This window comes from Oreochromis aureus, linkage group 11 (assembly GCF_013358895.1).
Source record: "Oreochromis aureus strain Israel breed Guangdong linkage group 11, ZZ_aureus, whole genome shotgun sequence".
Taxonomy (NCBI): Eukaryota; Metazoa; Chordata; class Actinopteri; order Cichliformes; family Cichlidae; genus Oreochromis; species Oreochromis aureus.
This window is the reverse complement of record NC_052952.1, coordinates 25,396,019-25,423,052: the sequence shown is the minus strand read 5'-3', so window position 1 is coordinate 25,423,052 and position 27,034 is coordinate 25,396,019. Positions and strand designations below refer to the sequence as shown.

Sequence of the window (27,034 nt, the reverse complement as noted above, 5' to 3'; positions counted from 1 at the left end):
TTAGCAGTTACCTAATAGCCACATTAGCCGTTTGTTATTGTTAAGGTAGCAACTAGTGGCTGTGGCTAAAAACAAAAAGATAATGTTATTGCTGGAGTTAGGCAGTAAAAATCAGTCCTGCCTGTCTGTAACATTAATAGATTTTATTAATTTAACAGGATAACACAATAATTGATGAAAGAAAAGTGTTATTTTTCTCTTAAAGTCTGAGATTGAAGCAGGAAAAAGTAAGGATCAACTAGACAGAAACACGGATGGCCTATTTTATCAACTCTGTTTGATCAGCAACAAAAATATAGTACAACTTCACCAGAAGCATAGTACTAACTCAGAAAACCTTAAAATATTGTTGCCTTTATAGTTATTTTTGCCTAATCATGTTTGTCATTTATAAATGGCACGTTGCGGAAAATGCCTAGTCATGCCCATTATGCCTAGTTGCCTGTTTTTTTTTCTAAACTTGTCATGTAATATATATACCAATGTGTTGTGTTTTTGTGGAAAATATTGCAATTCTCACAGGAATGTAGCAGGGAGAATTTTATAGTTTGATCCAGGAGTTGAAGTTGTATCGCGACCATTTGAGCTTTTGTTGGCAGATTTGGAATCACATCTGAGAAGACATAGAAATAATTTTTGAGAGCTGATTAACCTGGAGCAGCGTCTAGCTGTGTGTCTGAGATAAACTAGTGGGTTTTTAAATGTTTGTTTTTACTGTTTGTACATTCAGTACTGGTGTACGTGTTGCGCCACCAGCCTACATTTTACCAAATGCAGAAGTCTGATTGGTCAGATCTATTGACTTGAATCCAAACAATCAAACTTTGTTAGAAAAAATAAATGCTGCAAATTTGTGCAGCAAAAGTTCACTATCACTGGAATGGCTGGATCAAGAATAGGTGAGTCCAAAATATACTTTAAACACACAAATATAACAGAAATATATAGTGTTTGGTGTGTAAAGGACTTAACCGTTATGCTACTATAGTTTTGCACTACAGGGCTCGCAAAATTTCAAAATCCCTGGTAGCCCTTCGGGCAGGCACTCTTCAGTTTTTGGTAGCCCAAAATAAATTTAAGTAGCCCGAAAAAAAAAACATGAGAACAATTTTTTGATGGATGTTTTGTTTCCTTTACAGTAATATACATTAAGGTATAATATTGTAAAGAAAACAAAACATCAATCACAGCAACTGTATAAAAATTACAATCATCAACTCAAATACTTGGTTCTAATTGAACAGAAATTTCTATGAACTTGTAAGAACTGTGTAGAACATGAATCAGTCTGTGTCAGATCCTGAATCTGAAATTTCCGCTTAAGTCCCGGGTAAGAGGTAAGTGGAACCAAGATCTAGGACATTTGCTTTTTGAAGTTTGCAAAGACGGCTACATTTTGCCAATGGTATACCTTTTGGAACATAGTACACTGTTCTAAACAGCTTTTTCAGGACTTCTTCTTGTGCTTAGTTTATTTTTAGTATGTTTTTGCAATTGGTGTTTGTTCTGGGAAAGATACTGCAAACTGAGCAATAATGCATTTCTCATGGAATCTGATGGGGTCTTTCTTAAAATTACTGGTCCCAGTAACAAAGGCGCTTGTCGACTCAGATATCGAGGGAAACTCACGACACACCCGGCAGAACATTATGGTATTTACGTTGTCATACTCCAGCCACAAATTCTTTTGTCTATGAAACCATAAAGCTGAGCTTTCTTTTTGCCTCATAGTCTGATTTGTCATAACTTTTCCGTTTTCTGGTAGGCTTTTCTTTGGCTGCCCCTTCTTCACCCTGACCTGTCTTATTTGGCTCTGCAGAACTAAAATTCCTGCGTAAATCCATCTGCTTTTACACACGCACTCACATAACGGTCAGCGATTCTCTGCGCAATCAACCTCTATCACATGTTTAAGTTTGCTGCGGGAAATTTCACTTGTCACGTTTGAATAGTAAGCTAATGAGTGATAAGACGATGTCAGAGGAATTGGTGCGCAATTAATCTGTGTCCATCAATACTGCCGCTCTCTATACACAGTTCGCGCGATCGCAAAGTGAAAGCCAAAAAAGGAAGCGCAAATTCAAACTCGATTTCACATATTGACAGTGGCTCATTGATGCCAATGACATAATTACCCAGCTACATTTGCGAAAGAATGGAAAAGCATTGACATATATTTTTCCTTCCTATGATAGCCCGACGGGCAGGGCTGAGAGAGATTTTGGTAGCCCGACTGGAAAAATCGCTAGCCCCGGGACGTCGGGCTAGCGATTTTGCGAGCCCTGCACTATGTTAGACAACTTAACAATCGGTTTGTCATTGTCATTGTTTGTATTGTTCTAATTTTTTATCTAAAAAAACGTGCTTCTTATTTTTTTTCTAGTGGTTTTGAAATGTTATTTTGTATTGTCCTGGGTATCAGTATCGAGTTTGAAATTCTAACATTGTAACTACCCTACTATCTATTTCAACAACTTCCTGATTTTTAAAGATTAAATAAATTTCTTAATAATTGAAAACAGCCATGAATTTCAGCCATCTGATTCTATGTGCTAGTCAGAGAAGTTACACAAAAGCAAACTATGCCCTTAAAACAATCATAAAGCCCTAGCTTTAGGGCACAGACTATAACATTAATTAGCTTTGTATTATTTATACATTATAATAAGTCAGACATTATCATACATTTGCCACTGAGCAATTAAACACCAAAAGGTGTGTGTGTGTGTGTGTGTGTGTGTGTGTGTGTGTGTGTGTGCAATCACAAATTTTAGTTTGCGACAGCACTACTTGTATATGCAATTATAACTGATGCTTATTTATCATGGAGATCGATTTTAAGTTGCGGTGAGGAAAGCAATTTATGAGCTTATGGGGGAAATGAAAAACAAACATAAACCACTCGTAATTAAAAAGCAGGTTGATCCCAAATGATGACTGACTTGTAAATCAGTGGTTAAGTTGCAGAAATGTGCACAAATTTGAAGCAAAGCAGAGAGACAGGTTGGCAAGTTGACTCATGCACTTGCGCTAATTTACACACCTAAATTTGCATATGCACAAATATAAACATTGCAAGCACTCCAGAGAGCTTTTGGAGTTTTCAGACTTCCTTACTGCAGTGGGGGTTTTTTTTTCTGCTGTGCTTTTTAAATGCCATTCCTGTCCTCCTTTTTCTAAGCTTCTAGAGTATTGCAGACAAATAGAGGGACACACCTGGTGATTGTGTTTTAAATGCACATTCACTTTCTTTTTAGCTTTGTTGTTATGCATGTAGCACTCTTTGTCTGCCTTTTGTTCTCAAGCAAAACCAGTTTTTTCCCCACTTGATTGCTATACTTATTCTCTCTCCACCTTTTCATGCCGTGTTCTTCTTTTTCTGGCTGCCTTCCTTTTATCCTTCGTTCCCAATTCTCCCACAGTGTGAAGCTGGTTTAAGGGCCTCAACACTGACTTGCTGTCTTTTTGTTTGTACTCACCATGATCGCTAAAAACCTCTTTTATCCCTCCTTGTGCTCCTATCGTTCTGTGCCTAACCTTGTTGATGCTTAAATGCCCATGCCTATGCCCACACACACACCCGCCAGTTCTGTGATCCAGGTGCATGTGTCCGCATGCATCTGCTCCAACTGTTACTTAGAGTTTCCAGTGAGAGGGAGACTCAATGATAGTTGGAAAGACAGACTTGGTGAAGGGGAAAGGGGACTTTTTGTTGCCAGGACTGCTTGCTGATGGATACTTTGGCAGTTTCTCCTGCCTCCCTGCTGCTTCCACCCCATTCCTGCCTCCTCTTGCTATCTACCTCTTGTACTGTAGCCGCGGGCAGGCGAGCCCAGGTGTGGAGGGATAGACAGTGAAAGGGAAAAGGAGAGAGAGAGAGAGAGAGACACGATTGACAGGGCCCAGGTGGTCAGCACAAATGCCTGTGTTTTTGCTTTCTCATTCTCATTTGCATGTACAAAATGTTTTTTCCTTCCATCTGAGTCTTTATTTTTCCTCACCCTCCTTCCATTTACACATGCCGCATCAATTCATTTCCAATATTATTTTTGACTTCTCCGCACCTCTTCTCACCCTCAGTTCCAATTTCCCTTGATAAGTTCAATTCCAGCTTCCTTTCTTTTTTAACTTTATGTTTTCTTTTTATACTCAATTGGAGTTTGTTTTCTTTTTTCCCCCTATCTCCAGATTTACCTTCTCTTGCCATCTCTTTTGCTCTGGGCTTGCTGAAGTGTGCATTTTACTTATACGCTGCACAGCAGTATTCTGAAGGTGGAAGCTCATTTTTGTACATGCCCTTCAGAGACCGTGCAGTCCCTCCAACCATCTCCATTCATCTCCCACCCACCTTCTCTTCCTCCCAAGACAGTTTTCAACTAACCCCCTTCTCTCTTTCTCTCTCTCTCTGTCTCTGTCTCTGGCCTTTCTTTTATTTCTCCCAAAGCATAAACACCAAAAGAGAGTCGAGCCCCTTCATATTTAATTCCCTCATCTACATCCTACCAATTTCCATCTTTCACAGGCAGACTTTTATGCAGGCCTCATTACTTTTGTCTTTCCTCCCCTGCTTTGTCCATCTGTCTTATCTGACCTATGTGGCCCTCATCCATTACATATTCACCTCTCCTACCTGACCTGTTCTTGACATAGTGGTCGTTTTACAGTTTTGTGTGCTCTTATGCATGTATTTGCCTGAAAGAGGCTAAGTAGTATTCTGCTCACACATGCAGGCACATACACATGCATCATTGTCCTAGCAATCTTGTCATGCCAAACACACCCCAAGTGGTTGAGCCTGGCACATGAAAAAATGAGCATAAAAAGTATGCGCACTTAGAAATATATTTTGTGTACTTTTTTTTAATTCACTGCACACTTTCCTTTCAGATATCTGTGGATAGCTCCCCTGAATTATATAGGAGCCACATACATATATATTACACTAAGATACCACTCACCCTCAAATCGCTGCACACATATTTGCGTGCAGTCACAGACACACATAAGTAGATGCTCGCACACAGACACACAGGAAAACAGCAGTCAGGTTCCCTCAGAATTTCTGAATTGAGTTATGTAGCCTGTCAGTCAACTCCCAGCTCCCACACGTAACATACACACACGATGGGTTTCATCCACGCACACATCTGCCTGTCTGACTGCATATTTCGCATGGGGAGGGACTCAATTACTGCGAAGGTGAAAGAAGCAATAAACATGGCACAGATACAGTGAAGCTCGCTCAGCGGCACTGCAGTCAATCACAGAGCCAGGTAGGTAGCCGCCGCCACTTTGCTCATCCAGTTGTAAAGTTCTAGCATTGGCCAGAGGTGGTGGATGGATAGAGGGAGTCAGAGAGAGGGAGGTGGTGTGGGGGTGCAAAATGCTGCCATCTGACCCACCTGAAAATTATGTGGCTGTAACCGGCTTACATGCCCCTGCCGCTGAGACGACAGAGAGCTGGGATGGATGGAGGGTGGGAGGCAGTGGGAGATGATAACAACATCCTACCTTCATTTCAGCCCTCATGCACACACATATTCTTGTTTATGTACGCTACCACAAGCACACAAACAAACACAGTCCCTAGCATCACCGGTACTGTAGCTTAGCTACACGATTTTGTCACCCTCCCACACTAGAGGACTAACAGCACATTCACACAAAATAATGCATCATTTGCACAGATTGCATCTGTTCTCGTTTCCCTTTGTGTGTGTGGGTTTTGTGTGAGGCTGATGTAACAAACACCTTTCCTGGTACTCTATAACTGCTCTTACTGCCACTATAATGACAGCTGAGGTTTAATATAATTTGCACATATGACTCCTAACCATAATTACAACAAGACAAGAGCAGCCATATATTCATGATGCTGCTGATGTTTTCTAACTGACGGTCAGAAGGAAATATTTAATTTTAAAGATCCGCTGTGTTTTTGACCTTGCTGTGAATTAAGCTTTTTCTGATCTATTGAACAATAGATAATTCTTTTACAACTTGATCATACTCTTACCTCATTTTTTAATATCATGTTTAATAATTTAATTGAAGAGAGCTTTGAAAAAGTAACCTTCAGTTTTACCAATGCAAGATGGAAAACAGGTCGGAAACCCAAAAAATATGATTAACTTTGTGCAGAACAACTTCAGCCTACTGCACTTACTGTGGTAGTGCATGAGTACATCATCTATAACTACAACCAATGTAGCTGAGCTGTAGTGTGCAGCTGTTTATTGACAGATTGTTTCAGGTGCATTCACTTTAGACTTCCTCTCTAAATAATGAAGCTTGGCTTGACTTGTTGGCTTGTGTACTTCTATGTGCCAGCAACATGTGTTTGTTTCTCCTTGGTAAGGACCAAATTATCATTACCAAAAAGAATTTGGCCAGAAAAAAAAAGAAAAATAAGATTCACTTTGGATTTATCCTCTGAATATGAGTCCCTGGTTTCAGATATATGTTAGGTAGCAGACTGGTGGGTTAGTATTTCTGATCATTTTTTCAGCCTTGGGCATGTTCACAAAGTGACAGTTAGTGGGTTACACCTGGCAGGCTAGCTGAAAAATAACATAGAAAGAGCTAGACAGATGACAAAATTCTACTCCATCTCAGCTGTAACAGGGACCCTGTCTGGCACAGTTGACTCTTTTTCTTTTACCTGAGTGTCAAAGAATGTAGAAAAGCTCTTTAAATATTGAAATCCTGCAGGAATTGTGATTTGCTTGCAGTGCAGTCTGGCTAAACAGTTAGACTACGTGGCTGTATGATCCAACAAAGCACACGGTGGCTCTCAGAGAATCTAACAGACTTTCACATACTTGTAAATAGTGATGTTCTGCCATACCCCCTCCCACACATACATGTAGAGTGCATGCACAATTCTGAAACAGCTCCTCTGCATTCCCACGCACATATAGAGATTCAAGGCAACAGATGGGGCTTATGTATTTGTGCTACTTACATGTACCTTACACAAATGCAAACAGATAAATAAGCACTGTTTTGAACTCGCGCGCACTTCACACTGTGACAGCTCAGTAGTTGCATTAACAGCATTGCACAAAGCTAGACTTGATAACTACAGCTGAGATGGAAAGAGGGAGCAACTGCCTACTGAGAATCTTAACAGTTCCAGCAGTTTTCTCACTTACCTCGGATACCTTTCGATCCTAACTGTCTCCCTCCATCTTTTATTCATTTCTGTTCCCCTCAGCACATCCGCATTTCTCCCTGCCTCATCCTCTGTCTCAGTCTCTCTCCACCCTGTCTGTCTCTGGATTTACCACGAAGGCCTGCCTTTTGGCGGCTCTTCTGCCTTTTCGGTTGCCCTGCTCGTCTCTCCCATTCTGCCTTTTTCCTCTTGCTCCTTCTGGCTTCCCTTTCTTTCCATCATAGTCTGCTTCGTCAGCTCTTATCCTTGGTCCTGATATCTTCTTTCTTTCGCTCACTTTGCCCTTTCTTTCAGAAGTTTGAGTTGGAGGTAAAGTCTAGAAGACAGGGTGAAAAAAAAGTATGAAAAGATTGATGTCAGAAATATACTCAAGGAGAGACCCATACTGTATATCGTAAACATGCATCTGCCACTTTTGGATTCATCTTATTAATAGATTGCATGAGGTTGTGACACTCTTGTTATTGCTTTGTGTTATAAATAAAAAGAGTTACAGAATGGAAGGGGTAGAATCAATAAGCAGCCTTAAAGGGAAATTAAACAAGGAGAGAAGGGGACGGGGCACAGGGACAAGCTCGGTTCAGATCAGACATTGTTATTAGTTGCTGCTGCCCTTTAATGAGAGTTATTTAACGGGCCAGAAAACAGCCATGCACAGCAACCAGCACACTGAGGCTTTATTTGCAGCTCCATATACAAACCAAAGTCTGCCAAAACTTCTTTATTTAAGACTGTGAACAATCAAGGTACCGGGAAAAAAAAACCCCCAAATCATTCATCTTGGCCAGACCCACCCCATCACTTCTCACAGTAAACTTGTGAGAAGGAAATGGGCGGCGGCCTCTTACAGGAAATGCATTCATTCTAGGACAATAAAGGGCTGATTGGAAAGAGTGGACGACTGTTCAGAACAGTGTGTGGAAAAGCTCAACAAGAGGCAGAGAGCGAGCGTGTGATGGTATTACACACCTGATGTCTTCACTCAAAGGTAGCACTGATTTTCTTCGCACCGTTGCTTACCCCTCAACATCGTCTCAGAGCTGCCGTGATAGAACATTGTTTTTTACGCTACTGGAGTTGAGGAGAGTTCTAGGAAATCATCTTTGCTTAACTGCTGCACTCAGCCTGCAGTGCAAATATAGAGCTATTCATAGACCGGTATGATTACAGCATGGATTTCAGAGACACTTTGGCAATGTCATATTTACATTTAAATATTGTCTGGATCAGTGTGTGACACTCTTCAATTATGTGATTTGCCTCCCCTGTGTAAACATGGCTCAGCGGTATAATGCGATTCACTGTAATAAAGACATCTAAAGACAAAGGTGGATGAAGGAGATTGATGGAGCAAAGCAGTCGAAGAACATCACCTGCATGGTGTTCAGCCCACGTTATCCTTACCAACTTTCCTTTCATTTTTTTTCTCCTCTGCTCTCATTGCCAGCACTTCACAGCTGTATACCTGCACACAGAGAAAAATATACTCTGTAACTCTGGGTGATCTTCCTCAAAGATGTTTAACAATGTTTATATACGACTTAACAGAAGCACATTTATTCTATAAACCAGCAAAATGACCAGGGTACTACATATGCCTACAGCTTACTGCAGATATATTTATAATAGTGAATGTTTCATCAGACAGGAAAATATAGAGATGGCACATACAAAAACAGCTACTTCAGTATTTACACCTTGCTAGTACAAGGTTAGACTCCCTTTTGCCTTCAGAACGGCTGTTATTGTTCCTGACATAGATTCAACAAGATGCTAGAAACATTTCTCAGAGATTTTGGCCCATATTGACATGATAGCATCACACAGATGTTGCAGATTTGCCAGCTGCATATCTACAATGCAGCCGACCATAACACCAGCCCCACCAGACTGAAACACTGATATAAGGCAGAATGGATCCATGCTTTTATGTTGTTTATGTCAAATTTAGAACCTAGCATCAGAATATTGCATGGAGATATCGAGACTCATCAGACAAGGCGATGCTTTCTCAATCTTCTGTTGTCCAATTTTTAATTAGAAACACAAACTAAACACTTTCATTGATTGTTCCTTTTGTTGTTTGCACGATTCGTCTTGATTAATTACTTAGTACTATTTGCTGCTTTGCAACAGAAAAGGTCGCAAATGTTTTGAAATTATCACTCAGTCGTTTTTATAATGATTTGTAAAAGATTTTAGCCAGCAGACACGTTCATTACATTCGCAGAAAAGCTCAGTCGCATTTGATTAAAAACCATTTCGCTAACTGAAACAATAGAAACCCTGCACTGCACATTCGCATTCAAGCTGGAGATAGATTACACTAGGGAAATGGTGCTATTCTGTAAGACAGATTTGTGGACTTTAGTTTCATTAAAATAATGAAACAAATCTTTGGGCTTCAACTTTCATTTCAATGAGTTATTATTTACAGTTCAGAAATATTATGTTTCATGGTACACTGGTAACAGAAGCATCTCGCATAACATGTAAAATGTGTAATAATAAAAAACAACCGTCTAATCTCAGTTGTAAAAGTATTTTATCAAGCACATCTTGATAGTTTTTGTTCCCATGTAAGTGTCAGCTCAGGCCATCTAAAAACACGCATTCTTTTCTAGAGAAAGCTCGCAAGCCCTGTCAGAACTGATGGATAAGCCTCTAGGTGTTTACAGGTGTAGGTGAGCACAGTGTTAAATTCCTAGATATATCAAACCCAGAAGTCTTTGAATAAAAGCAGAAACCTGAGTGAGTGTGGGATTTGGTGCAAAAACAAACCTGTAATGACTGTCCATCAATTATGGATGTTAACAAATTCCTTACTGGACTCAAACCAGAACATTTTGATACTCAATCTGAGGACAGCTCTACAGCAGCCATTTTTAACCCTCAGCCATAAAAGCTGATAGGGTGCTGTGGGACACCACCCTGTCAGGTGGACGGGTGGCATGGACACTCAAGTTTGTGAATGCAATGACCTGAGAACGAGGTGATGTAGGGGTTTCAAACTGATACCATAGGTGTAGCTACTAAAAATTACGGACGGTTCAGAATATCAGTGACCTCAACCTCAACGTCAAGGTCAGAGGTCGCGTTTTCTTAAATTCTAGAGAATGCGATAAAGACATTTTAATCTTTCATATGATATCCTGTATGTTCTTATGCATACTATTGTGACTTTACTGAATAATTTGCATGGACATAATGCAAGTTAACCTATCCAGTAAGCCAGTAATTAAAAACATCAGGTTAGTGCACCTGCCTATTAATGGTATTTAGAGATTTGTTGAGAATCTGTTAGGATCGACTGCATGAAGTGCTGGAAAGATTAGAGCTCCAAATAAATTGTCGCCTAAAGCCCAGATTCTCTCTTTGATGTTATCTTTTTCTTGCCAGATTGCATTTTCACACTCAGCTCAATGCACTCATGAAGGTCTTTGCGAACATGATGTTAAGCATGTGTGTGTGGGGGGCGGATGCTGAGACAGTCAGTCGAAATGAAATGGACAGAAAATGTATCAACAGTCATTTTAGATATTGATTAAACTTTTACAGGTGTACCACTGTGGTCCCGTGTTTCATTCCTGTAAAGTTGGAAGACTCACAAGAGACTGATAAAAGAAAAATCAAAGCAACAGAGGCAGAAATGAACGGACAATTACTCCAAGTTTGTAACAGAGGCTGTCTGTTTGCTGCAATAACCCTGATGGCATCACTATGGCATCACCTGGACTAATTTTCTAAGACTTGACAAAGTTCCTCCACAGTCCCACAAGCCCTTATGCACGTGGTTCCACAGGCTGCTATCTGTGACGAGCATGCTGTCCTTTATGTTTATAAAAGAATATAAATTTACTGGACTATCTGAGAGTTTATTTTACATGGAGACGCAGTGGCGCAATGAAAACACAATAACCACTTCCTTTTTCTTGGTAAACTAGTCCTTATCAGTGTGGATCTCAAACTTTGACTATTCGACTCACCAATTACCCATTTTATTAGAAGTTAAAATGCATCAGTTATCACACAGAGCTGTTAATACACCATCATTATGCGACACCTGAAGTTCACAGCACAAAGGCAGGAAGATTATGTGATTTTTGCAATAAATCAGATTAGATATTTTTGCCAGTGCATCTTTACTTTTGCTTTTTCATTTGAGTGTATTAATGTATTTCAAGAGGCCTGTGTGTGGGTGGGTGTGTATGTGGCTTATTATCTGTGTGTGCATGGCTAGACTTGTGTTTGTTGCTCTTTCTGTTTTGAAAGAGTACAAAGAGCCCACAGCGGGAGTGAAAGCTCAGCCTTTAGCGCTATAGGCCTCTGATGGAGAGATTAGCAGGGAGAGCTGTGAAATAAAGAGTGTTAATTAAAAGCGGAGTGAGGGTGTGGGAAAGTCAGGTACTGGAGATAACATGGAGTCAAAGAGTTGAATAAAAAATTATTTACCTGCCCACACATACACATGCACACACTCGCGCACAGACCCATTTTAACCCAAGAAGATGGAGGTTGAGGAATAAAATGAGCAAGTTAGTGATGTGGAAAGTGCAAGAAAGGGAGCATTGCTGAGTAGGTGGCAATGGGAATAAGGGATTAATTGAATGTGATTTTAATCCTGTTGTTTGTGTTCGCCTGTTGTATACGTTCTATACTTAATTTTAAAAGACGGGCTGGTGTCTACCTTCTTGTGCTTTTTTCCAGGAGGTCAAGTAAGGTGAAAAAGAAAAGTTGAAAAAGTGAAATGCATCAGGCCTATGATGGCAGATTAAGAAGAGGAAGTAAAGTATATGCCCTGCTTTTTCATGTCTGGAGCAGAGTAAATGGAAGGAGATAACATTTGAGTCAGGCATCCGAAATGATTACGGTCTCTTACCATCACATAATTCAAGAGGGGAATAATGTTTGTCTGTGTGTCTAAATGGGAAGGAGAGAGAAGGCTGAGGGTGAGGAGAAAGGAAGGAGACAAAGTGCCACCTCATAAAAACAGTTTTAACCTAAAAAGTTTGCAGTTATGTGATTGGGAGGTGCTGGAGAAAGTGGAAGAGGTGGAAAGGGCAGCGAGAGGGAAAGCACTAAAAGAGAGAGGCAGCGAGCAAAAAGGATTAATCGAAACTGATTTGAATCCCACCGGCGATATTTGACTGAGTTATATGTTAGGGGTGCAAGAGGTCGGGAATTTAGGGAGAGAGGGGGGCAGGGATGGAGTGGAGTGAGGTGAGGTGAGGAGAGGAGAGGGAGGTAAGGGTGGGTGTGGGGTTTACTTCTGTAAATCATTTTAATGACTCCTCTCCTCTGCATTAGGGGGAAGCCAGAAGGCCAAACAAACAGTGTGTAATTAGAGCAGGCGAATGGGAAATAGAGAAGGCGAGAGAGTTGGGGCAAGGGAAAGTCATTTGGTAAAGTAAAGGATTGGAACAGGAGACCTTTGGACAATAATGGTTATGGCTCTCATTATATGGTGCCGCTGTTAAGAAATGAGACCTGACAAGGTCTGTGAAACTAGAGGATGATGAAGCTGCGGGCAGATGTGGTACAGTAGTGACGTCAGCTTGTGCTGAGATGCTGACGATGATGCTGTTACTGTAAGATGGCATATTTCTGGGCGGATGGTGAATAAGATACACGTATAATGATGATTACGGTGGTTGGAACTGTGATTACATTATTGGAGTTTGAGATAAATGTGATGACAGTAGCATGGCTGCCAGTGCTGTCAGTTTGTCTAATTATCCATCCATCCAATTTCTATACCCACGTATCCTGTGTAGGGGCACAAAAGGGCTGGAGCTACTCCAAGCATGCATTAGGTTAGAGATGAGAGGTATATCACAGTGTAAACACTAACAGTACAGAGAAACACTCACATTAAGATCGTTAAGAGTGCTAACTTCATCTGAACTGCACGTCTCTGGATTTCTGGAGAGAGATGGAGCTGCTGTGCTCTGATAATTAGATCTGCTTAAAGCTACATTTAAAATAGCTGTTCCACATTATAACGTGTCTGAGAATTCAGCTTGCTCTTTATGTTCGCTGCAAACTGTGCATTACTCCGAGATGCAGCAATTTATGCAATTTTATAGAGTACTTAAATGGGCTATTGATTTTTATTTTGTTCACATATGAAATGCTGGGACAAACAAATATTTAACAAATATATTTTAGTGGTTTTATATTGGATGTTGATTTTTAAAAATATCTCGTACTTTAAAGGTTAGGGTTGCGTTTTTTCTCAAAGCTATTTAATTTTATTATGCGGGTTGGAAGACTTATTTGTTGGGCTCACTCTTTGTCCACTGTAAAAAAAAAACTGTCAAATTTACGGTAAAATACCGGCAGCTGTGGTAGCCAGGAATATACCGTGAAAAAAATGTGGAATCTGTAAAAGACAATACGGTATACTGGTTTTGTAACCCTAAATTTTAAGGTAGACAACGTATTATTTTACCAAAATCATGATAGAAAAAAACAAATATATTTGTCAATTATACAGCAATTTAATGTAAAAAATGCAACTTTCCATAGCTTTTTACGGATATTTGCAGTAAAAAAAAAGGTTATGATATAATAATATTTACAGTAATTTGTTGTTAATTTAACAGTAATAGGATAGACCCTATTATTGTAAATAACTGTAAAAATAACAGAAATATGTTAAACCTTATTAAAACCTTTGACAGTAAAAAAACACAGTGAAATTGTATAACAAATTACAGCATTTTATTTTGACCAGATACATTTTACGGTAAATTCCTGGCTACCACAGCTGCCGGTATTTTACCGCTAAAAATACAGTACAATATGAGGAACATAAATGGTTTACCGTACATTTTACATTTGCAACCGCTAAATATAGAAAACCTAAAGATGCTCATATATAGCCAAGGTAGTGAATATTACTGATAAACAATGAGAAAATTTGACATACTATTTGAAAACAGACTAAACATATCATTTTCTCTATTCCTACAAAACAGCATAGATCTTGAGAATACAGCATGTGTCCATATATATGGCTGGTAATCCATAGAGGAATGAATAAACATGAAACAAAATATTACCTGGCCCTGACCTATCAACAGTAATGAGTCACTGGGTCCTGCCTTGGTGAAGGAAAGGACTCAGTGGAGTTTCTAATGCGCATGGTGTCGAAGATACAAGCTCTGCAGGAGTACTTCAATGTCCATCAGGAGTTCACTTTGGACTGGCAGGATCCCTCTGCAGCAAAAAATGGACAAAGTTTGATCAGTGCTTGAGCAAAATGCACAGAAATGAACAAAACGTGCTGCCAAAAACAGATCTAATGATAAATGATTTCTTAAGTGTAAAATATACAGTTCTTAAAGGATAGCTATTGTCAAAATGCAACCTGGGCTGTTTTTTTTACTGTAAACGAGACAAACATATATCTAAAAGCATAATTACGACAAACAAGCCGTTTTGAGATTGACCGTGATTTTGTTTTGTGGTCAATAGCCAGTGAATGGGAATACTAGGGGGCGGGGCATAAATTTGAGCGCATCAAAATCGATACAAAAAAAAAAAAAAAAAAACAGCCCAGGTTGCGTTTTGGCAATAGTTATCCTTTAAATCTACTTATGTAAAAGTGATACATAGACAACGCAGCCCTAATCACAATCATAATTTGTTGGAAAACGTATTTAAGTTTTCTATTGATTTATCATAGAACTTGAAGTTAATGGCTGAATGCATGGTGATGAGACCTATCATTCAATCTACATTTTATAGCGTATGAAACTGCTCACCTGGACATGAACCTGAGCTCGGCTGATTAAGATTAGTGTCTCCTGTCCATCTTTCTTTAGCAAAACTTGAATAATACCACTGCTTACCTCTTATTGAATCTTTGGGTGCAGACTTAATTGAAGAGCCTCGTATAAACAGGCAGGGTGTATGTTTAGGAAACCAAAGAATACAGGCGCCATCATTTCTGCCAGAAGACTCATGGGGTGCAACGAAGCTTTCATTGTGGACTGGCTAGATACCTTCTGCATTCAGAAAGAAAACAAGAAGGGCATACACCATAAACAATAATAACTGACAAAAATAATGAGACAAGAAATTAAAGTAACAAAATAAGTGCAAATCAAGTTTCCCTGTGTTGCAGTGTAGCTGAATGTTTTCAACAATTTGATTTACGGTAAAACACATACCAAATATTTCCAGCCAAGGTTTGTTTCAATCTTCAGCATGTTTTTCCTGCCATTGTCTTGAAACTGTTTCATCTGTCCCTCTCATTTGATGCTGTTTACAAAAACAAAACAGCAATATTGTAAAGGGAAAAAGGAAAATGAATTTAATGGAAAAAAAAAAAAAAGATTATGACCTGAAATCTCACCATTTCCTGAGAGTCACAGGTCCTTTGAGTATCCTTATGGTTTCTGCTCAAATTCAGTGTCTGAAAAGGGCAGGAACAAAACAAACCTTTTAATCATAATAAAGACAAAATAAGATTTAGAGACAGACAACAAAGAAATGTGTAAAATATCTTCTTGAATCTGTTTACTCCCTCAAAGATATCATGACCTAGACATGGTGGCAAGCCTGGCATACAAACGTTGAAGTATTTCAGTGAATTGAACACTGACCTGAACTTCACTCCTTCGACGTCTGGTGTATTGTCAATCTGGAGGCGATCAACAGCAGAGTTGTAGTTCTCTTTGGTACGTTCTGGTCCACACAGATTTGGGTCAGCACCCTGAAATTCAGATTTCGTTATCAGGCAGTACCTGCAGAAGTACTTTGAAGAACTAAAGTTTTCAGTGAAGCCACCAATACAGTGAGAACCCAGATTATCACCAGCAATGCAAAACAAAGTTCCTTTGACTCTAGTTTCATCTGATGCAACAATCCCACTGTCCTCCAATTCTTTCAAGTCTGCCAGTAATTCAGAGAACACATTAGCATGACCAAACTCTTTAAAATCTTTCTCCCTGCACAGTAAGACAAGAGACATGTGATCTGTGTCTGAGCGTACATGAAGTGGCAAGTTTGCCACTGATGCATATACAAATAATACCTTGTGTTTTGTCCTTGCAGAGCCTAAAGGGTTAACGACTTCAAAGGCATCCTGGTAGAGTACTAGCTTGAGACATGATGGGTTTTGACCAAAAAATCACGTAGCCCCTTGATGACTGAACTACCTTACCAAGGAAATTACAGGTTAACATAACTCCATGTACTTTGGTAATTCCTCCCTAGCGAATTAAGCACGCCAAACACAGAAACTAATCCAGAGCAATGCTTCCCTCGTGACACTAATGCTAACTCAACTCACAAATGCTAACTAAATTCACAACCTCACTCATAAAAAACGAACTGCTAAAATTATCTATAAGCGCTGGGCTGGTGGATTTTTATAACAGAGATAACTTGAAGTTGCATGTACTCACCTCACCTCGAACTAATTGTAAGCTGCCAGGATGTCTACAAATTCGAAGATGCTGTGGTCCAAGCAGCAATAAATGGCGCTAATATACGAGTTCAAAACTGTGTCCGTTAGCGAAGCCAACTTGAGTCTCCTGCATGAAAAAAAGAGCGGTTGGCACACAGCTCAGCAGCGCGCCGCGCTATTGGTCATTTTCAGGTGACGTCATCCCGCAATGTAATGTCGCTCTTTGTTTCTTTAGGAGGAGATTCGAATTTGATCAGAAGTCACGTCTGCAGACCGCTGCAGCCACGTCTTGCCTTGCTTCCCCTTTTTTGGTGAAATGGTTCGCTCATACTGCACAATGTTGCTACCAGAATTTTTTTTTCTCTGCAATTCGAACGTAAAACGTCTGTACACAGTTTACCAGCAGTTTAGCTACCAATCAACAGCGATCACACAAACTCAAAATTTAAGGCGGACCCACTTAAGGTGGTCTGATAATATGGCGTGAAACACAACAACATAAAGTTGTTTTAAAATAATAATTAAAAAATATTATTGAAATCAATTTTATTCACAACCATGAACTTTATTTTTAACATCTTCTTTTGCTGTTGATTTTTTTTATCAGAAGGTTAACAATGATATACTGCAGGCCTAACTTTTAATCTGTATATCAGTATCTGAATTTTAAAATAAAAAAAAAATACTATCAATTTGTCTTTCACTGCTGATATTTGCTTTTTTTTTTTTTTAATGGTATTTACTGGTTGTATTATTACAGTGGACCCTATTTTTTAACATCTTGCTTCTGTAAAAATGAATGTTTTTGTTTGCTTAAAAATCTACAGCTTTATACTGTGAATTCCAATGTGCACAACCCCAAAAGATGTAGTTTTACTCAAATAATACCGTAAAATCTACGTTTTTCAGACATTTTCAACATTACAATATTTAATTGTAAAATGTATGCATATTTATTTGTTTTCACAGACAATATTTATAATTTCAACATTTTATTACAGTAAAAAACAAAGTTTTATCCAGTCTCACAATTAACGGTTATTCAATCTATTTAATACAGTAAAAGGAAGTTTTTGGTTTTACGCTCCATTACCGTTGGAATTTGACGGTGTTTTGCTGTATATTTTACTGACTTTTGTTACAGTGTCCTTATCATGCTGTGAATGAATGGACCCCTTCATAATGTGATTAAAGTGTAAGAAAACGGGGACAAAATCTATTTCTGTCTAAAATGGATGCTGAATCTCAGATAAATCTGAGACTTCAGCAGTTGGAGTTGAGCAAATCAAGTGACTAATCAAGTTGCAGTCTTTTTAGTACATTTGCTAGTTGGGGTTTACTGGACAGTGTTTCATAGCAAGACAAAGAAGTTATTTTTATGTTTTTTTTTCTTTATTAGGCAGCTGATGGTGGAAGTGAGAGATTCAAATCAGGGATGTTGCACTTCATGGTCAGTGCCTTAAACCCCATAAGCCTCCAGGGTTCTCCAGAAGGAATTTTACACTAAAGTAACTGTGAAAGATGACCACATGATTTGTGTAACTCAAACTTCTGTTCAGTAATGTTTATTTTACAATAGATGTCGCTTATTCTTTAATGATGGAAGCTTTTCACAGCCAGTAGTATATGTATAGAAAGAATTATTAATCTGTTTAATACAAGCTAACCATCAGCATATAAATATTTTTTTAAGCATTAATTATCGCATATGACAACATATGCATGTGCTAATTGGCTAAATTACGGTTACAGCCTTGATGTAAAGAGCAAACAGAGTCTCTTTAAAGCCACAGTATAGTTGTAGTAATGAGCAGTCATAGTTTTGTGAATTACAGTCGTGTGGGCAGTTGTAATGACATGAAGAAATTCAGTGCATTTGCATTTTGGGTCAGTACCTATATACAAAGGTTTCTAACATACTGGTAGTGGTGGGCGTTGTTTTTTTTTGTTTTTTTTTAAGATCCACAGTGTTTACAGTAATAATGGTGACAATGAACTGTTACATTTGCTGTCGTCAATAATTTAACAGGACCTCAGGAATTGCCCTCTGTTGTTCTCGTGTGACCTCCTTCTCACACTTACAGCAATCCATAATTCATGTGGTGTGTAGTGGCTCCTGGATGGTGATACTGCGATGCTATCTGCCGCACACAGACGAGTGTTTGTTTTGCTGGAGAGCTGCATACAAATGAATGCAGGCGGAAAGGAAAACCATATAAGCTTATCTAATGTGCAATGGATAGTGGCTCTGCAGTGAATGGAGGGAACGATGAACACAAGGATAAAAAGGTGGAGAAGTGTTGCATTGTGCACTCAACTAATGCATGGGTGTACAGTATGCGCTGTATGTGAGTGTATGATCTGTTTAACGGTGAGTAGAAGATGAGGGGATTGAATGCAGAGAAACTAGACGAGGAGGAAGAACTTGATTAGGAGTGTTTGTGTTTCCTTGTCCTATTAACTGTAGGCATGTTTGTGAGTGATTACTTTCTGACCTGTCGCCTCTGGCTTTGTTTTTTACATAGACCCTCTCATTTACACCGCACACATACCAAACACACACATACAAAGTCTTCTAAATCCAGTGCATAAATCCAGCCAAGGGCCACAGGGCAGGCAGGAAAAGCACCTCAGAGACACAGAATCTCTCTCTTCCTCCCTCTTTTTTCACTCTCTGATCTCTCCCTCCCTCAATTTTTCTCCTTTTCCTTCTCTCCCTCCTTCCTAAATCCTCATCTCCATATTCATAGACAGAGGGGCTCTTTAAGACGACCGCTATCTGAAATGGGCCGGCAGCACCTCTTGTTTGTGGCTCTCCAAATGGAGAAAAGCCATTTCCTTTTCCTGTCAAGCATGGAGGTAGACTAGTTTGTGCTAGTATGTGTTTGTGCATGCACGTCTAAGATGTGCACTTGTGTTTGGATGAAAAGCAACGTTGTCAAGCAGTTTCACAATGTTATTGGCTGAGAGCAGGCCAAGTGTTGGAAGCTCGACCTTACTTCCACTTTTAAAATCGCACTTCCCATAAAACCCGCAAATTGCTGGAAGAACTGGGGAAATGCAGAAATGTCCCATCAAAGGGGGAGGGGGGGATCAAAAAGAGAAATGAAAAACGGAAGTTGAAAATGTTTGCAATTTTTAAACACTGCATGACTGCTCACTTTAATACAAATCTGTGGGCTGTAATTTGTTTAAATTCTAAAAGGTTAAAACCTCATACTTTATACAACTCTGCAAAACATGATTGCTGGTCTCTTGCCAAGTAATGGACTGTTTGCATAGACTGAATAATATGTTACCAGACTTGTTGTTTATTATGGATGGAAGTGAATTACAAAACCATACTCAACAAACTTAATAACAATAATAATAAAAGAAAAGAAAATGCAAAAACTCTTTTCCAGCAAGTGAGCTTTAAAAGCCCCAAACACAGAAGCTGTTTGAATTTGATTTTTGGAGTGTATTTATCTGTACAAACATTTATGTGTGGGTCACACATAAATGTAATACCATATGTATTCATTAAATTCTGGATATATTCCCCCATCCATGACGCTTGATTACCATTGTGCATAACTGCATTGGTAACATTAATACATCAATGTCATGTAACACTGATATCCCAGCACATTTATTCTGCTGTGGAACAATGCATCATTGAAATTTCAAATTCAGAGTGAACATACGAACAATAGAGAGCAGTGCAATGCAGTTTTAATGCCGGAGGGATGAGAGGAGGCAGAAGAAGGAGGTGAAAACAACAGGTGGGTGTGGAAGGAGGGGGTTAAGCTGTGCAAGTTGAGGAGTGGTGAAGAGTTTTCTTTGCTTGCTCTTACCTTCTCCCATGTGTTTTATTTCTTTCTCATCTTTAATGTATCTGTGATGCAACTGAGGGCAATAGCTGCTTGGAAATTCATTGAATCATCAACAGAAAAAAAAAAAAAGGTCTGATGAAGGAGGTGACGAAGGGTGGCTTTGGCTCCCACTCGCAATTTTTTCACTTCCCTTTCTTGCTTTGTCTCTACCTCCTACCTTGTGCAGATTGAGTCCACTTCTGTAGGATCAAAGGCATGATGTTGCATTAGTGGAACGTCACAGGTTATCTCATGTCTTGCGATCCGAGAAACACTTGCGTGTTTGGCTCAGAGTCAGGCTGCTACCTCACGGAGTCAAATGTTCGAAGCTTTTGCCTCTTAAATCCTAAATCCTACTGAGCTTTGAGTAGAACATGGGTGGCTTTATGCTGGAGTAGAATCTGAAGGATGCGTTGTAATGTAGAGACAAACACAGAAGGATTGAAGATTTTACTGTGCTTTAAAGAATTCACTATATTTGTGAGTAATTAGCATGTATGGTTTTAGATCAAAGGGGATCAGATTATTTATTGTCACATCTGTTCGTATTCTGTTCCTGGGAACAAGCGAGTGAAAACCAAGTGTTACTGGTGATTGCAACTCAAAGAATTTGCTCAAGAAAATTAATGTAATGTCTTGTGTCTTGGTGAAAAATTCAATGTAATGTCTGGTTCCCAACATGAAAGGCTTGTACTTTGCATACCCAGTACCCCAAATCCTGTCCTGACCTCCATCACACCTACAAAATTAGAATATCAGTGAATGTAATCCACGCGGCAATTTTGCAGACTTTGAAAAAGCATTTGGCAAAGAAAATGAGTTCTTCAAGGTTGCATGATTGAACTGCTCGAAGTATGTCCAGTTAATCAAATGCAAATAAAAGCTATGGCATTTTAATCTGTCAATATTTTAGTGTGTAAGAAAAAGGTTTAAGGTTCTTCTGGACAGAGTAATGGAGGTGTTATCCATCATCAAAGTTTTGCATCCAACCTCAGTGACTAATACATGCCTGTGTGAGACACTGATTGGCAAATACAAAGCATTAATGACACACATGTCACTCACAGCCTACTACCCCTTTTCTGAGCAGTGTGCAAGGGTTTGATTGCAACTGTTGTTAAAAATGGTATCAGCAGGTGGATAATAAGGCGGCTTTAGCTGGCTCTGATTTGCAGTGCGGTTTTTTAAAGCCTTTGCACATGTTAAGGTGAGTCTGCCTTTCCACAGTCTGTACTTAAAAGTTCTTTAAAACCAGTTCTGTGTCATCACAAACTCTCATAAGACATAAACGAGGAAATGTGAGAACTCTCCCAGGTGACTAAAAACAGAAACGTAAAACGTGTGTGAAGCACGCACCCGCACAAACACCGTACATTTATCCTCATTTACTCCTCCTGCCTTCCCTCCTACTGCCTCTCCAGTCACTAATCCTTTTTTCAGCATTCTCTGTGGGCTGATTTCCCCCCTACTTGCATCGCTTTTTCTCCTTTCTCCCCATTCTTTTCATTTTTCACTTTTCCCCTGTTTATTTCTCCTGCCTTGTTCCCTTTTCTTCACAATCCCTCCCTGCCTGCCTCCTGTCTTTTCTCCTTCCACCTGCTCTCATTTCTCTCCCTGGCTCATTTTCTCCTTCTCCCCCTGTCTCTTAGTGTATCGCTGCAGACTCTTGTAGTCAATTATCCCTTCTGTTAATGAGCAGATAAATCTAATTGCTCTCTCCTTCAGTGCCTGACGGCGTCTCTCTTCTCTGCCTTTCTAAGCCTGCGGTATGAGGAACATTGTCTCAACCCATCATTTTTCAACCCTTCCTTCATACAGTGGCGCCATTCCTCTTGTGGTTTCTTGGTCTTTAAAATGATTAAAATAGATCTTTCTAACTACCTGCTTCTTCCATGCCATCCCTGCCTTTTTCTTTCCAATGACTGTACCTTTTCTTTCACCTGTCTCCTAACTGTTTGTACTTCAGCTGACTCTTAACCTTCACCTAGACTGCACTTCTCTTCTTCTCTGCATTTCAGTACAGCCATTGGTGTTAGGCAATGGTGGCCATTGTTGTTGATAGTGACAGATGGTCGTTGGTTTTTCAACTTCCACAGTCTAGTTCTTTGTCTATCTTTAAACTGTTTTTACAGTGTTCCACACTTTGTGGTCACAGACTGAGAAATGGCCATTTTGATAGGTACATCTTGCTGGTACCAGATTGAATGGCTATGGAGGCTATCTGAGTAGAGTGAACGCTATGGTCATAAAGGAATGGACATGGTCAGCAACAATGTTCAGTTGGTATGAAATATCTTTCACACCATTACACCACCGCCAGCCTGAACTGTTGTTGCAGGACAGGATGGATGTATTCTTTCCTGTTCTGTGGTCTAAAATTTTTTAGAACACCACCCAATGTGAAGTTTATGCCACAGCTGCCCTAAATTAACAGTTTTCTGATGTATTGGTGATACTGAGAATTTACTGTTTTACAAAACAGCTGAAAAAAAAAAGGAAAGCACATTGTTATTTTTAACATGCCAAATTACAGATCACAAAAAAACTAATAATGAAGCTGTCATCGTTGCTTCTTGTGCTCACTTCATTTTGTTGCTTTATTTCTTCAGTGTGCAGTGAGCAGTGCTACAGTTTTCCTGCTACAGTCACAATAGGGTGTAAACTGATGTGTCAACACTTCATAATGCATGTGAATTCTTGGCAGACAGGCGTCTTATTGACATAATTGATGTTGCTGGATGGCAGGGTGACTGTAATAACTGACATTAAGCAGTAGCAGCATAAAGCATGGGATGAGTTCACTGTGTCATGCAGGGGTCAGCATGAAGTATCATTTGTTCTTGCTGCGATTGCAAATGCAGTAGTTCCCAAACAAGAAGGATGGGTTTGCATTCAAGTTCTGCAACAAAGGCAAGTTAAAACAGTAAGACAGTGTCACAGCTGTTGTTACTCAATCCTAAAGGTAAACTATTAAACACAGTGTATTTCAGTCAGTATGACAAAATGTTTTGTCAGTTTGGATTTGCCAATGTCATGCAATATGTTTGTAAACTATATTCCCAGGAAAAGAGTGGCTTTCCAAAAATATGAGAAATATGAAGCTGAGGGATTTCAGACTTGAATGTGTGGTTTGCTGTTCTACCCACTGAAATTACATTGACGAAAAAACGATCCTCACCAGCACACCCTCACCCCCACTCCTCTTAGTAACTGCTACAGATGATCAAGCTTTAACTTCCAAAAACTTACAACTGTCATGTAGTTTATATGTGTTCCACAGCAAATTGATGCCATAAGACTTTTATGCATTTCTGAGGCGATTGTGAGGTATCCAAATTTATTCTGTGCATGCAGATAATTAGTCCTGGTGGTTTAATTAATATAAATAAATTGCAAGTATTTTTCATACCAAGGTGTTCAGAAAGTAATAAACACAAAAGGAAAAACAGACAAACAAAAACAACAGTACAACACACTGAAGCATAGGTGGGATTATTTCTTGCATGGATATTGTCCGTGCATATATTTACATCAAAGGTTTCCGCTGCCTGCAACCCAAACACTGATGCATTAAAATAGGTAGCACACGCAGTGGGACATGTAAAGATAAAACACTTCCTGAGCACAAATATACATGAAACCACTGCAGTAGAAAATTCACAGAAAATTTTGAACATGCTCTGTATGTACACAGTGGGATGCATAAAATTAAGAAAAGAATGTAAGAACATCACAGGCAAACGTACAGATACACAGCACGGCCAGAGGGAACGCAAACGGGAGCACGATGAGCAATCATGTGGTGCTTTCAAACTGAGCTACATTTATGTACTCATGAAGCATGTCTGTGCATTTAATGTGTCTGAAATAAAATGCTATTTCAAAACCTATCATATAAGAAACTTTTTATCTACACAAATATTTATGTGTAAGTGTGCTTGTGAAACTACATGAGTGCTATACTTGCTTGGCAGGTCAGTTTAAGTTCATTTCCACCTCATCTACCTCAAGCTCATCGTGCCCCGCTGAGCCCAATCAGTGTCCTCTGAGACAACTTATGTCTACAGCAGTACCCTGAGAGCCAGAGCTCGGTGATGAACGGAAACATCCTCAGTGCAAATGCACACCTGCATTCATTCAGATACACACACACACGTGCACACATAAAAAACATGCAATTCAGACGGGCTTGAGTCTCCCAGTTGGGCAAGCTCTTTTCTCATCACTGCAGAACCCTGTGGGAAGTGAGAAGAGTGGGATAAGGATGGCTGGGTAATGATAAAAGAGGTAGTTAAGGCATAATTTGGAGCCGCACCTTTTTAGTGGCGCTGCTGTCATCAAAAAAAGCTCCCATCAAGAGCCAGCCAGTCTTGGCCACCCCACACACAGCACAGGTCAATAGCAATGGCTCTGGCAGCCTAAATCAAAGATGGTCATTCTTTCAGAGTGGGTGGTCATGCTGGTGGAGCTGCCATCCCGGGCTTTGAGACTCATTTGCCACCTGCTGGCACATTAAATGCCAAATTAGAAGGCCTGTTGTTTCATCAGAAGCCTGCAAGTGTGACGTTTGCTCAGTAATGAAGAAAAATTGGCCCTGATTACAGACAAAAATCAAAGCCCTTAGGTGATTCTTTTCAGGGTGGTAAAGAGGCATGACAATCTTAAATGATAATTTATGTTTCTTGTCTGAAATATTCCTTGGACTAAGAGTAAAGCTGTGGATGAATTGCAAAATTGGTTTGACATACCTGCAGATCTCTGAGGTATACCTTCTGTCTAACAAGCACTTTACTGTATTATTCCAAATTTCTTTGCATTGTCACTTTGTTGATAACGACTTACTATCATTATTTTCTGTTTCTTTAAGAAAATACCAGTGTGTTTTTCTTCTAAACTATCCAGCTTTTCATATGACAGTTTATTTAGTTTATGGTTGCTATGGTTATATTTTCAAGGAGACGGATGCAGCAGTGATTTGCTTAATCGTGGGCTAGATCGCCTGTGGTGTCCTTATTTCTATAGAACCACCATTCATTTTACATTTTACACAGATTTAAAAAATAGAATTGTGAATTACATTTAATGAACCTTCATTTTCAAAACATATTTTTTTGGCCAAATAAATAAATAAATTGAAAGATCTCATCTACATTTTGTACTGAAAGACTCAAAAGCAGTTTAGAAAACGACAGGGAGAATGAGATTAGCTTTAAATAACTGGGGGTTGAGTATAATCACAATTTTTACTTGTAAATACTAAAAGCTAAATGATGACTTTTTGTGTTGCACAACATACAAATGACGAGTTCTAGATTTTAACTGAATTTTATTTAGATTTTTATTTAAAGGTACTTTGTATTGTAGTTAAAAACCCAGTAACAGAGAAAACCCCAACAAACAGACAACCCCACATGAGCAAGTACATGGTGACAGTGGGAAGGAAAAACACCTCTGGTGACACCAGGCTCATAGAGGTTGGAGGTGAGGGCAGGAAGACAGGAAAAAAAAGACACTGTGGAAGAGAGCCATACATTAATATTTACTAAATGCAACGTGGTGGTCACATTTTTTTAAAGACTTTGTCTTGTTTTACATTTTATAGAGTTTTGTTCTTGTTACTTTTGATTCCCAGTTATTATTTGGTTCCCTTTTATTTATTGCTCCTCCTCTCCTCCTTCGGATATGTCATTCTGTCATCTGAGTTCTGCACATCAGGTCATCTTCTGGATTGGTTCTTAGTATGCATATTTTTAGTGTTTTCTCTCTGTTAGGTTCTCATTTTTGTTTCTTTCATTTCCTGTTTTGCTTTACTAGTGAGTTGTCTTTTGTGTCTGGTGTTTTGTTTTCCTTTCTCCTCCCTTGAGTGTCTGATTGTATTTAATTGTCCCTCGTCACCCAGCTGCAGCTAAAACAATGTGATACCTTCGGTTTTTGACATATACCATTATTTTTGTGAATAATGTCAAACTAAACCATGGTTCAGGTGGAAAAAACCAACTGACATAGCCTCAGTGGTGACCGCTGTGATTCTCATCACTTCCTCACAGGGCACATTTCATTTTTTCCTTTCTATTGGAAAGCCGTCAGATGTGATTGATTCCATTGGAAGATACACCTTGATAATATTGATCACTTGCCCTGCCTTGGGCAACAATCCCTCCACTAACGGTGAGATGAAATCTGCCGCAAACAGCTCAAAGCCAATTTTATCCAAGCCAAGTCCTGTTTGTCTTGTGAGAAACAAGGAGCAGCAGATCTGACAACAGGAACCTTTAGGGGTCTCAAAGGAGAGGTGGTTTTATAGATTTCTAGATTTTAATATTGATAACTAAGGCTGGAAAAAAATAAAAGTTTAGTTAAGTTTAATATCTGATGTGGATGTTATATTTTGGTGTTACCTAAGACTTCCTTGCAACACTCTATATTGTACTTAAATTGCAGCTCTGGATTGTAGCCTTACTTTTTTTCAGGTGGAAGCGTGTGATAGGCTATCATTATGAGATGACAGTGCTGCTGGACATTCATGTAAATATGATTTCTAAATAGTTGCTTTTGGCAAAAAGGGTGACGTTCAGTTCAAAGACTGGC

The 27,034-nt window shown here is 39.3% G+C and overlaps 1 protein-coding gene and 2 long non-coding RNA genes across 6 annotated transcripts in view; 1 reads left to right on the top strand and 2 right to left on the bottom strand.

Moving 5' to 3' along the window:
• Positions 1 to 8,479, bottom strand: part of LOC120442600 — a 29,999-nt gene extending 21,520 nt beyond the window's left edge. Inside the window, exons 1-3 of one of the 3 annotated variants that reach the window (XR_005614806.1) lie at positions 8,144 to 8,479; positions 7,155 to 7,490; positions 6,143 to 6,661 (exon numbers count right to left, since the gene is read on the bottom strand). This is a non-coding gene — a long non-coding RNA (uncharacterized LOC120442600). Of the gene's footprint in view, positions 1 to 6,142; positions 6,662 to 7,150; positions 7,491 to 8,143 lie in introns of those variants that run through there. The other 2 variants (XR_005614807.1, XR_005614805.1) reach the window with 2 other exon arrangements.
• cadm4 (cell adhesion molecule 4) overlaps positions 1 to 27,034 on the top strand; it is a 166,102-nt gene that overhangs the window by 8,440 nt on the left and 130,628 nt on the right. The gene's annotated exons all lie outside the window — the stretch shown is intronic.
• On the bottom strand, positions 15,099 to 16,635 carry LOC120442599. 2 transcript variants are annotated; one of them, XR_005614804.1, is made up of 5 exons: positions 16,596 to 16,635; positions 15,787 to 15,896; positions 15,537 to 15,596; positions 15,352 to 15,442; positions 15,099 to 15,186 (listed from the first exon to the last, which is right to left on the bottom strand). It is a non-coding gene; the product is annotated as an uncharacterized LOC120442599 (long non-coding RNA). The 2 variants fall into 2 exon arrangements; XR_005614803.1 differs by having other exon boundaries at positions 16,591 to 16,634.